Here is a 13,089-nt window from a genome sequence, read left to right as displayed (position 1 = left end):
ATTACCCAACATTTTGTATATAGCTGTGCCACAAGTTGCTTCTGTTCTCCCTGGTCTCGGCTTTTGAGAGAGTCAACATATCAAAGACTCAGCCTATGTATTAAAAAGACTCAGTCTGTGTTTTAAAAAGTTTGAGACATACAATCAATTTTTGCCCTCTCATATTAATTAGTGATTTATATGACTACAAATTAATAGGAGTGTACATAAACACCATTTCAACTACCAAAAGACTGTGTCCCATCCCACCAACCCACCCCTGCTCCACTGCCACCCCAGGAAGCCAAATGTCACCCCCTCCCCCTCACCACAGGGTTTTTACTTTGGTGCCCTAGACTAGATTTAGTCAAATTCTGCTTTTAGTTTCCCTTTCTGTTCTTCTTTCTCAACTTCTGTTGATGAGTGGGATCATCCCATACTCATCTTTGTCTTTCTGACTTAGCTCACTTAACATAATTTCTTCTAGCTCCATCCAAAATGGTCAGAGAAGGTGGGTTCATTGTTCTTAATAGTTGTGTAGTATCCCATTGTGTATATATACCACAGCTTTCTCAGGCATTCATCTGTTGTTGTGTACCTGGGTTGCTTCCAGGCTTTAGCTATTATGAGGTGTGCTGCTATGAGCATAGGTGTGCACATATCTTTGTGGTTGGGCATTATGGAATCCTTTGGTATATCCCAAGGAGAGGAATTACTGGGTCATATGGACGGTCTATGTCTAGCCTTGTGATAGTTCTCCAGACTGCTCTCCACAGAGGCTGGACCAATTTACATTCCCACCAGTAGTGCAAAAGGGTTCCTCTGTCCCCACAGCCTCTCCAGCATTTGTTGCTGCTGTTCTTTTTGATGTAAGCCATTCTCACAGGAGTGAGGTGGTATCTTAATGTTGTCTTTATTTGCATTTCTCTGACAATCAGTGACCTAGAGCAATTTTTCATATGTTTGCTAGCCTTTAGGATCTCCTCTGAAGTGAATGCATTGTTCATATCCTCTGCCCACTTTTGAATGGGGTCATTTGCTTTTTTGGTGCTCAGTTTGATGAGCTCTTTGTATATTTTGGTTATTAGTCTCTTGTTGAGCCTTAAAGCCAGACCCCTGCTCTGCTTACATAATCATTGTTTTGCCTGAAAGATCCCCACCACGTTATCCCCTCAGGGTATTGCTAATTCAGTTAAAGCCATCGCAATAGTTGCTAAGGTAGCTTTCACCTTCCCAGCATTTCCTAGCCATTTCCATTTCCAATTTGCCACTTCTGGTTTTTATGCTATAAATCGTGCTGCTCTTCCAATTTTGCCCGTTTTGTCTTCCGCATCCTGACCCGGAGAAGACCTGGGGAAGGGCTGGTGGGCATAGTGGGAGGTGGCCATTTTACTAGCTCTACAAGACTATACTTTCAGGGATCATTTCTATAGTTCTTTACTAGCTTTACGTGGCCTATACTGCTGTGCTCACACCCACCTCTGGGTTGTCTGTGTGAATAAAGATTTGCGTTCCCACTCCACCACGAGTTCCTGGTCTCTTCTCTCTCCCCCATGACATAACCCGACAGTCTCCTGTCTGAGACTAATAACAATGTATGGCATGTGAAGATCTTCTCTAATCCTGTGAGGGGTCTCTTTGTTTGTATGATAGTTTCTTTGGCTGTGGGATTTAAAGTATTTCAATGAAATTTTTCAATACTTTTCTGTGTGTTCTGATACATGGCAAGTTTATTTTATTTTATTTTTTGGTGATGTTACTGTTTAGATGAAAGCTTTCAGAATCTCTTTCAGGACAGGCTTGGTGATAGTTGCCTCCTTTAACTGTTGCTTGTCTGAGATAGTTTTTATCCCTCCATCTAGTCTTAATGATAGTCTAGCAGGATTCCTGGCTGAAACCCATCTTCACTGAGTGCTTTATAGATATCTTGTTATTCTCTTCTGACTTTTAGAGTTTGTATAGAGAAATCTTTGGATAATCTTATGTGTTTTCCTCTGTATGTGACTTTGCTTTTCTCTTGTAGCCTTCAGTATCCTTTCTTTATCCTTCATAGTAACTATGATGTGTCTTGGTGTCTTCAGGTCTGGGCTGATTCTGTCTGGAACTCTCTGGGATTCTTGAGTCTTTTTTTTTCCCTTTTGTTGCCCTTGTGGTTTTTTATTGTTATTGTAGTTACTATTGTTCTTGTTATTTATATCATCATTTTTAGATAGGACAAAGAGAAATGTAGAGAGGAGGGGAAGACAGAGGGGTGAGAGAAAAATAGACACTTGTAGAATTGCATCACCAACTGTGAAGCAACTACCCTGCAGATGGGGAGCCGGGGATCCTGATGCCAGTCCTTGTGCTTTGTGCCATGTGTGCTTAACCCACTGTGCTACTGTCTGACTCCTGGGTTTCTTGAATCTTAATGTCCTTTACGTCATTTAGGGTGGGGAAATTTTCTTCTATTACTTCCTCTAGGTTGCTTTCTTCACAATCCTCTCTTTCTTCTTCAGGTAGGCCAATAATGCATATGTTATTTCTTTTGAGGTTGTCCCATAAACTTTTTTCTGACTTATTCTATTGTATATAATCTTTTCTTTATAAAATTATTCTTGCTGAAAGTCAACCCTCTCACTCCCTCCAGAGTGTTTTATTTTGGTGCAATACTCCAAACTCAGTCAAATTCTGCTTTGTTTTTCCCACTCTGTTCTTTCTCAAGTTCTGTTTATGACTGGGATCATCCCACATTACTCTTTCTCTTTCTTGCTTATCTCACTTAACACAATTCCTTCTATCTCCATTTAAGGTGGGCTGAAGAAGGTAGATTCATCATTCTTAATGACTGATTAGTATTCCATTGTGTATGTATGCCATAACTTTCTCATCCACTCATCTATTGTTGGACACCTGGGTTGTTTCAGACCTTGTCTATTACAAATTGTGCTGCTATGAAAAGAGGTATAGCATTTTGGCTGGGTGTGCTTTACTCCTAAGGATATATCCCTAGGAAAGGAATTATTGGGTCATAAGGAAGGTCTATTTCAATCCTTGTGAGAGTTCTCCAGATTGCTCTCCACAGGCGTTAGACCAGCTTATATTCCCACAAGCAATGGAGGGTTTCTTTATCCCCACAACCTCTCCAGCATTTGTGATTGCTGTAATTTCTGATGTATGACATTCTCACAGGATTGAGGTGGTAGCTCATTGCTGTCTTTATTTGAATTCCTCTGACAACCAGTGACTTGGAACATTTTTTCATATGTCTGTTGGCCTTTTGTGTCTCTTCTGCAGTGAATATTCTGTTTGCATCCTCTCCACACTTGTCCATCAGGAACAACATCATAAACACTCTTATGGGCCTCTACAGGACCTTAACCTCAATGTAGAAAAACAATGATAGGGATTGCCCACTCTCTGAAAAGAGGTTGAGTCAACATACTCTACCACTCGAAGAAGATGCATCCTGAAATGAGTGCAGCCTAGAATGTTCCTAGCCTTTATCATGGATTGTGAGGTCAGACCTACAGGGATGCAAAGGTTGCATAGGCTCCTACACTGACTATGAATAGACATGGGCCCAGATTTAAGGGATATATAGTTAATGATATTTATATAATTTTATCATATTTGGGAGCTGCTTTCCGCCCAGATCCAGTTTTTTAGTCCTATTCCCAACTCTGACACTATCTCCCCAGACAGTATCTAGCTTATCTGCATATTAGCTGTCAGTTTCAGACAAAAATTAGTGGCATGAGCCTCCTGGAATATACCTAAAAGACTTCCTAGCTTTTTCTGAAATGAAGATACCAAATATTATCTGCTATATTCTTACTTCTTAATGATTTTCAGCCACCAAGTTGCAGTTGCTACCATGATGCCAACTTGACATTCCTAGGCAGGCAATCTCACCAGTTTGTCCTGAAACCCTATCTCCCCTTACTCCAATAGAGAAATATAGAAACAGGTTGGGATTAAGGATTGACCTTACTCCCATGTCCAGCAGAGAAGCAATTACAGAAGCCAGACAAACATCCCACCTTCTTCACTCCATAGTGATCCTGGGTACATACTTGCAGAGGGGAAAAGAATAAGGAGGCTTCCAACTGAGGGGATATGTAATTTTGGTGGTGGAAATTGTATGAAATTGTACCCCTTTTATCATGCAATCTTTTCAATCATTATTAAATCATTAAAAAAAGAAAAGAAGACAAGAACAATAATTTAAAAAATGGAAAAAATAATTTTTAACATTTTGTTGGTGGGCATGGTAGGGGAACATGTATTTTGAAGATGTATGATATTTTGTCCCTAAAACACACACAATCTTATAAACAAATAGCACTTTAATAAGAAAGAAAAGATAAAAATCAGAACAAATTGCTTAATAATTAGGAACCTAAAGGTAAGAATATAGCATATGAGATTTGGGTTTTCATTCTGGAATAAGCCAGGATGTTTATTTCAGGTATATTTTAAGGGGCTCATGACTTCATTAAGTTAATTATTATTTTAAAACACACTGACTGTACCACTTAATTTAATCAGTAGACAATTAACATTTATGTAGCATTTCCAACATGTCTTTTATAAGAATTAGCTTCAGAGAAACTGACTATATTTAGATATATTTGGAAAATGCTAAATACTGATGTTTACCCTTGGGGAAAAAAAGCATAGTGAAGGGATATTAAATATATAAAACATTGAAATATTTTATGAGAAAAAACAATTTATTCTCTTGAATATGTTCTTTTCCAATATTCAGTTAACATAATGTTTATCTTAATAGTTCAGTTAGTACAAATGTTGGGTAATATTGTCTTCATGACTATCTTCTTGGTAATTTACATAACTCCACATCTTTCTTTTGGTAGGGAAGGATCATTTACTGCTATAGTATAATATAATATCTCATGAAAAATAAACTTCCTAAAAACAGCCAAATCAGTTATCTCATATTTGGATTTTTATGTATCTTCAAAAAGCTCAAGTCATATGCAGCAGCACTTAGTCAATCTGCTTCCAGTTTGCACATTATAAACACAATATGGCTTTCAGGTAAAGAGATGACATTTTTCCTCATATAATTCTGTCTTTTAAAATTTTCTTTTTAAATCTTTATTTATTTGATAGAGACAGTCAGAAATTGAGAGGGAAGGGGGTGATAGAGAGGGGTAATTCTACCTATTCACTACTAATTACAAAAAGGGGAAAAAATTAGGGAGAAATGAAATATTCCAAATAACATCAGTGTAGAAGAAAAAAGAAGCAATAAAAATTTAATTTTGCAAATAATTTATCTAGCATACCTTGAAATAATGACTGGTACATTTTGATCAAGCCTGCTCAGGTCAGACAGAATTGGGCACAACTGAGGAATGGCACAGGGCATTCCCTTCTCTAGTACAGAATGGTGAAGGAGGAGGAGTTTATTTGTTTCATACTTTTTTTCTACCATACATTTACATTTTGTTCAATTTCTTCTATATCATCACCCTCATTCAGTTGTTTGTATCCTCTGTTTTCCAACCCCTTTCTTAGTCAAAACCAGCTTTCAGAAAAAACAAAAATTCTTTCAAGAGACCACCTTAGACCACAACAAGAAAGGACTAGAACGACTTCAGGAACCTACCAAATCACCAATGACTGCAAACATGTATGGCTCATGGACAGAGAGAAGCCTAGGGAGAGATTAAGTAGCTGGTAACAGTACAGCAGTTTAACAGTTGAAATACCACTTCCAGTCTGTTTCACAATCAAAAAGATGGATAAAGGGGGAGAGGACTCCCCTAAGACTCACCAAATGCAACTTTGAGTCTCCATTGCTATTGCCATTAGAATCTGGAGCAGCGGGGTTGGGAGGGAGGCCCTGTGCTGACAGGAGGGGACAGAGACCTAACCAGGAAACTCAGGAGAAGATCTACACTTCAGTGGCCTAGCAGTGGGGCTGTGAGAGTCTCTTTACATAACCACTGGATTATCTCTACCCCATGCTGCTTTATCTCTTGGTCAGGAGTCAGTGATTAATCTAAGAAGCCTACTTACAGTTTAAAAGCCCTCAGGATCCCATAGCCTATAGGGAAGGAAAAGAACAAAAGATGCTGTTAAGCCACTGAGCTCCAACTCAGGGATTAAAATAATATTGAAACAACTGTCAATTTCCACAACTATGAATCCCTTAATTACCTTACTTAGACACAAGTCAATCCAGGCAAGAGAGATCAGGAATTTGAAAAGTACTGAGAGAGGGACCCCATAACATACCATATAAAATGGTTAAACCAACAAGAATAAATATTGGAGAAATGAACCAGGACAAGAGTCCAACGAAAATCCCCCCAAAGGTTGAAGCACAAAATAATGAGGTCAACATCCAAACACTAAGGAGTTAAGGAGATAATCACAGGAGTGAGAAAAGAGTTTGAAAGAATTGTCATCAGAAATGCACAAAAAGCAAATGAGACCCTGGAAGAAAACAGTAATTATCTCAATGTTATTAGAAAGCTGAAATAGCTGAACTAAGAACACAACTAGCTAAACAAGCTAAAATAGTATCAGAACAAGGTAACAAAATAGATGAAATGCAGAAAACAGCAGAGGGGAGAGAGAAGAGAGTAAATGAGGCTGAAGACAGAATTAGCAAGATCAAGAACAAATTAGAGACAACTCAAAAAGGGATTAAGAGATACTGAAAACAACAACAGAGACATATGGGATGACTTCAAAAGAAATAATACACACATTATTGGCTTATCAGAGGAAGAAAGAGAGGGAGGGGAATAAAGCATTCCTTAGGACATAATAGCAGTAACTTCTCTAGTCTAGACAACATCAAAAACATAAAGGTTCGGGGTTCAGGTGGTAGCACAGTGGGTTGAGTACACATGGCACAGAGGGCAAAGAACAGCAGAAGGATTCCGGTTTGAGCCCCCAGTTCCCCACCTGCACTTCAGGCGGTGAAGCAGGTCTACATGTGTCTGTCGTTCTCTCCCCCTCTTTATCTTCCCCTCCTCTCTCCATTTCTCTCTGTCCTATCTAACAACAACTGCATCAGTAACAATGATAACAATGATAACATGTCATTTTAAACACGAATTTAGATCTGTACTGTCTTAATTGTTCAGGGGGTGCATTTTCCAGCAGTGGCCTCTTGCCCAGATTCACCTCCAGGAATTGCAGGGTGAGATCACTGCATGGATGTCTACATATTCTAGCTCCTCTACCGTCAGAGCCGAGCTGGGGATCTAAGCCAGGGGGCCCAGTCCCGGCAGAGAGCCCGTGGTCTCCGGGTGGTCTGGGATCTGTCTAGACACCACAGCAGGAGGGCAGGAGGGCAGGCTGTGCAGAAGGCACCGGCCAAGGTGCCCCAGGGCGGGGGCCAGGATGGGCTGCAGTTCTGCCCAAGGATGATACCAGTTGGTATCATGGTAACATCTGCAACTTGTTGACTGAAAAAGCATTAAGATATAAAGAAGAACAAGTTGTTAAATAATCTGAATACTAAAGGCAAGATTATAGCAGATAAGATTTGGGGTCTCCATCTTGGAAAAAGCTAGTAGGTCTATTTTAGGTATATTCCAAGTGGTCTGCATTCCTGTAGGTCTGAGCTTGAATTCTGTGGTCATGGCTAGAAACATTCCAGGCTGCACTAATTTCAGGACCCATCTTCCTTGGGTGGTATAGTATGTTGCCCAACCTCCCTTTGGAGAATGGAACATTCCCTACTATTGTTGATCCACATTGAGAGCGAGGTCCTATAGGGGTCCACAAAGGTGTACATTATGTTGTTCCTGATGCAGGTGACCAGTGAGAGTGGAGAGAGGGATCTGTTAGAGGTCTAGGCCCATCATGTCTGTGTGGGAATCACAGACTCCCTGACTAGGGCCCTAGGTGATGGGATGGACTGGAAATGACCAAAGAGCTGTCATTACTGTATGCCAGTTTCTTGCCCTTATCCAGCTTTTGTAGTCTTTACTTTGTCTGACAAGTTTAGCCTTGGAATTATTGAGGGAAGTAAAATAGGTAGTCTGTGAGGAGGGTGTCTAGGTCTAAGTAGAAACTATTTGATTAGGTACTTTATGGTTTCTTGTTTATGTCTTTCTACTTGCTTGCTGCATTTATTGACTCACAGCAATCTAATGTGCACTTTTGCTTTAAGGTATATATTTTCCCCTAACTTATGGATACATGTGTACATATCCCCTATCTCATGGGCCCTGGTCTATATCTAGGTTTTGTTAGGAAGTGCACCACCCAAAATGGAATTAAGGTGTCCTATGATCTATGAAAGTTCTCACCAGAGTAATGAAGCTGGAGGGTTGACATTCCATTCCTGACGTCTCTGGAAACAGTCCGAAGTGAAACATGCCAAAGTGGTACTTGTTGCACTGATTATTTTGGGATTAGCAGACACAGTATCAATTGGTATGAATTGAGAGAAGCATTCAGGAAAGAGAGCCCCACACTAGAGGTCTATGACTGGGAGAAATATGGGATATATAGAGAATGGGAAAGGTTTCTGTTGTCTTAGAGTTTAAGAAGGCAACAGATAGTTATAGCTGTAGCCAAATTATATGACTATTGGGTTAACTTTGAAAATCCCATTTTTAGGATTTGCTGTATCATATAAGACCTCACTATAATTTATGTCCTCTTATGCTATTTACATATAACTATATCTTATAAAGTAACACCACCAGTTGTTTCTGTTTTACCTGGCCTAAAGTTTTAGGAGATTTAATATTTCAAAGAATAAGTCTTTATTAGGAATGTATTACCAATTTGAGCCCACTATTAAAATTCAATCTGATTACCAATTTTAAGTTTTAAGTGCTTAGACTGAATGAACATACACTCAGAACTATGTTCTAAGCATCAAAAAGTTTGAGACATTTGCTCCATTTTACATCTCTCATATTAATTAAATAGTAATTTGTGAGACTATAAATTAATAGGAGTGTATATTAACACCATTCTCACCACCAAAGGTCTGTGCCCCTCCTCCCTCCCCTCCCCCGAGTGAAGCTTAACATCTACCCTCCCCATCCCCCCCAGAGATTTTTACTTTGGTGCCATACTCCAAACTCAGTCAGATTATCCTCTGAGGGAAAAATAATTCTAAAGGTGTTTTTATCTACTTGTTGGGTCGTGGGAGAGATAAGGGGAAGGGATTTAGGGTTAGGGCATCACTTTTGCATATGCAATACTGGGAGTCAAACATGCAATCTTTATGTATTCAAGTCTTGAGCTCTATCACCAAGCAACCTTTCTATCCACAGAAAAAAAAGTATTGGAGTTTATCTCAATATTTACTCAAATAATATTATAATTTTATGTACATTTGTATCTATCTATCTATCTACAAATTATTTATCACCTAAATGTTGATGAATTTCTATTCTATTATCTTGAAATGATGCTTTCTGGAGATTAAAGAATGATAGCTAAAATTAATATTATAATGCTCGTATTATTCTGCTTTAATGTGTAATAGACTTCTGAATAGTTAAGTAGCTGTGTGAACACTATTCTTAACCCACTGCAGTCAATGTGAAAGAATTGGTTTAGTCAACAAAACTTACTCAATAAATTTGATATTCAGTAGATATTTCTAGGATACCTAGGAAGTAATGCTGTGATGGCCATGGGGTGTAAATTCAAAAAGACAGGAACCCTAACGTCTCAGACTGTATAAGAAAACAGAGGAGCAAAATGTTCCTGTGTGCTAAAATCATGGTTGATGGCTGTAATAAGAGCAGTGGCAGTTGAGTAGATTAGTCTTCCATTTATGAGTTAAATTTGTTTTATTTTCTGTCTTTAAAATATTGTAAATGTTTGGTTTCTCTAACTATATTTGAGGCCCTTTTGTCCTCTCATGCCCAGTGTTTGCATTTAGTGGAGTCATTTCCCAACAGATACACATTAATTTGTAAGGCAGCTATGTCTGTGTTGCATAAGGAACAATATTGAGTTGCCTTCTAGAGGTGCTATAAGGACAAGCTAATAGAAATGAGGTCAGCTTGTTTGATCAGTGTAAAGTTTGAGAGCTGCAGAAACATTTTTACCTCAACTTAATGGAAAGGGGAGGAAGGGGAAAAAACGTAAGAGAGGAAGGACGAGGCTTTGAAGATGCTCAAACCAGATAACTCCAAGTTTCTCAGAATAAGTTTTCTCAGGGCTTCAAGTTTTATTATGTAGATTGACTCTAGCTAAGAGCAATTGAGACCCTGAAGACTGAGGAGAAGCCCTTGTCCTCATTTTAGTTCTTTGCCCTTCTCCTAACCCAGGAAGAGATATAATTCTCTCATCCCTTGCACTTAACATAGAAAAATATAACCTGGGGGAGAGGGGTATGAGTAAAAGTTTACAAACATGTTCTCTTTATCTGAGAATATTTACTCTCAGAGCAAAGATCGGTGATCCTTTTTATATGAAATCTCTTTCTTTCTCCTTGGCACCTCAGATCTTCAAGCAGAGATTTAGATATTTTCTTTACTTTTCTGAAAGATAATCTGACCAATCAATTGTAGAATTTACGTGCATATTATTAAATCGACTTTCCTTTATTAGCCTGTCTGGTCCTGTTTTGATTAACTATCTGGCCTAAGAAAATCCACAGGATTGAGAGATTCCTTCTACCACCACCCAGTCCCTGAAGCTCCGCCCATGCACACCCATGCACCACAGTTTGACAGCTACTGGAACAGTTTTCAGTTCACACTACCCTCCTTTGGTCTGAGAAAATAATGAAAATCTATCCTGAGACACTGACTGCTTCAGTGACCAGGGAGTTCGGATATTCCCTGGGGGCATGAGGTCTGCAGAACCTTCCCGCAGCTAGAGAAGAATGATGAGGCTTTGATTCTCAGTGCAAGCATCCTGGGGACATAATAATAAAGACTGGACATGGCTTCGCTTATGGCACTATTAAGTGGAGAAGAAATCACTTTAATGATAAGCAATTACCTGGTTTTCCAAAGAAAACATGGGTTCAAAAATAAGATAATTAAAATTGGTTTGGGTTATATGACAAATTTCACCTGATAGTAACCTTCCCCAAATTAAGGTTCCACTCTACTTCTGCTAATATTCACCCATGCCTACAGCATGCTTTTTCAGAACTTTAGTTAAAGATGCCTTGCTTTGGATGCAGTTGTTGATAATGACGGATAAAAGGGGAGTGATGTCATTAATATGAAAATGAACTTCAAAAACTTGTTCTGGAATATTTTTAATGTGGTTTGCCTTCATAAACAGTAATAAATGCATAACTATTAATAAAATATATAACTGAAAATTTCATTTGTAAAAATGATATACACTTAACTCTACATAAATTTTACAGTTTATGGAGTCTTTGCATTATGTAAAAATCAATATTTTATTATGGTCCATGGAGTCCTTTTCTCTCATGAGAATAAAATAATCTTGCTAAAAATTGGACACAATACCAGAACAGTGAAGGGAATTTTATTCATTGGTGAAGGGATGGAAAAAAGAGCTTTATTCTCTAGAAAGTCATCTTCTTTGAAGAACAAAAGGACATCTAGCACTACATTAATTTTGAAATGTTACACAAGGTGACATGCACAGATATTATGGTATGGAGTGAGGAGACAGGCCCCCTTTCACTTTCTGTCTTTTTTCCTGGTCAGAACTGTTAGAACTGTGATGGGTGAGAGATTTATTACAGTGAACCTGGATAGTGGTGTTTGCTCTACTCTGGTAGGTTTGTTAGTTTTGTCTAATTCAAAATAGTTTAAGCTGGCTTTTTCCAGCAAGATAAAAAAAAATAGGAATAAAAACTATTATAGCATATGTGCTGGTGACAATTTCAAAATTGTCAAAACAACAAATAAATACAAGTGATCAAACTGAAGTCATTATCTACAGATGAAAGTTCTGCAGCTTCAGGTGGGTGCTCACATGTGGTTGGAGTGGAAAGGGGTGAGGGCACAGGTTGGAGAACATCAAACTCAAATCAGAGCTTTGGGCGGCATGGGTGCTGAGCCATGCCATTTTGGCAATTTCACTGTAAGTGCAGCAATCAAGTAACATTGTTCCTAGTGCCATAAGAAATGAGGGGCTTAAAACCTCTCAGTCTTTGACTCATGGGGGTTTTAGCCTTATGAATTCAAGGCAAGGACACAACATAAAATAGGGCATTTGTGACCACAAGACAGCCAAAACAACCACCCCCCTATTTGTCCCACAGGCTGCAGATCATACAAGCAAGAAAAACCTAGAGATCACAATAGCACCACCTGCTGGCCATCAATAGCCAGCACCAAAAAATGCGCAAGTAGGGAAACAGAACTAAACAGCCAACTATGCCATATCAGCCAGACGGAAATGAAACAGAGGAAATCCAAGGAATTAAAGATTTAGAGAGACTCTCAGAGACAAACTACACAGAGCTCTCCAAGAATTTAAGCAAGAATTAAAAGAGCATGTTACTATGGAATTAAAGCGTGTGAGAGATTAACTTATAACAGACATCACTAAGTTCATGAAAGAAGAACTTCATTCAGACCTTCAGGGAGTAAAAGACATCCTAATTGCAACCCATGCCCAGGTAGAAGGCTTAGCAAATAGATCCACACATTTAGAAGAAATAATCTCCAGTCCAGAAGATACAGTCAGGCCACTCTTTCAGTTCAAAAATGAGGGAGAGGAATGGTTTAGAAAGACTGAAGTAACTCTCTGTGAAATTGCAGACTCCATCAAAAGATTGAATATAAGGAGGATGGGTATATCTGAATAGGAGGACAAGGTCAAAGGCCCAGAGTTAATTTTCAGAACAATTTTAGCTGAAAAGTTCCCTTACTAAGGAAACCATCAGAACATTCTCATCCAAGAGGCAGAATGATCACCCAGATTTATGAATACAAAAAGACAAATGCCAAGGCACATTATTGTAAAACTTTCAAAAGTCAACGACAAGGGAAAAAATTGTCTGGCTGCTAGGGAAAGGAAAGAAGTTACATACAAAAGCAGAGCTATAAGACTTACAACAGATTTCTCTTTACAAACTCTAGAGGAAAGGAGAGAGTGAAATGACATATTCAAAGAGCTAAAGGAGAGGGAATTCCAGCCACGAATATTGTATCCTGCGAAATTATCCTT

The 13,089-nt window shown here is 38.7% G+C and overlaps 1 pseudogene; it reads left to right on the top strand.

Moving 5' to 3' along the window:
* Window positions 1-1,381: 1,381 nt before the first annotated feature.
* Window positions 1,382-1,465, top strand: LOC132539115 (small nucleolar RNA U3; annotated as a pseudogene).
* Window positions 1,466-13,089: the final 11,624 nt, after the last annotated feature.

The sequence above is a fragment of the Erinaceus europaeus genome, chromosome 6 (assembly GCF_950295315.1).
Source record: "Erinaceus europaeus chromosome 6, mEriEur2.1, whole genome shotgun sequence".
Lineage (NCBI taxonomy): Eukaryota > Metazoa > Chordata > Mammalia > Eulipotyphla > Erinaceidae > Erinaceus > Erinaceus europaeus.
The sequence above is the reverse complement of the archived record's forward strand: the minus strand, read 5'-3'. Positions and strand labels throughout refer to the sequence as shown.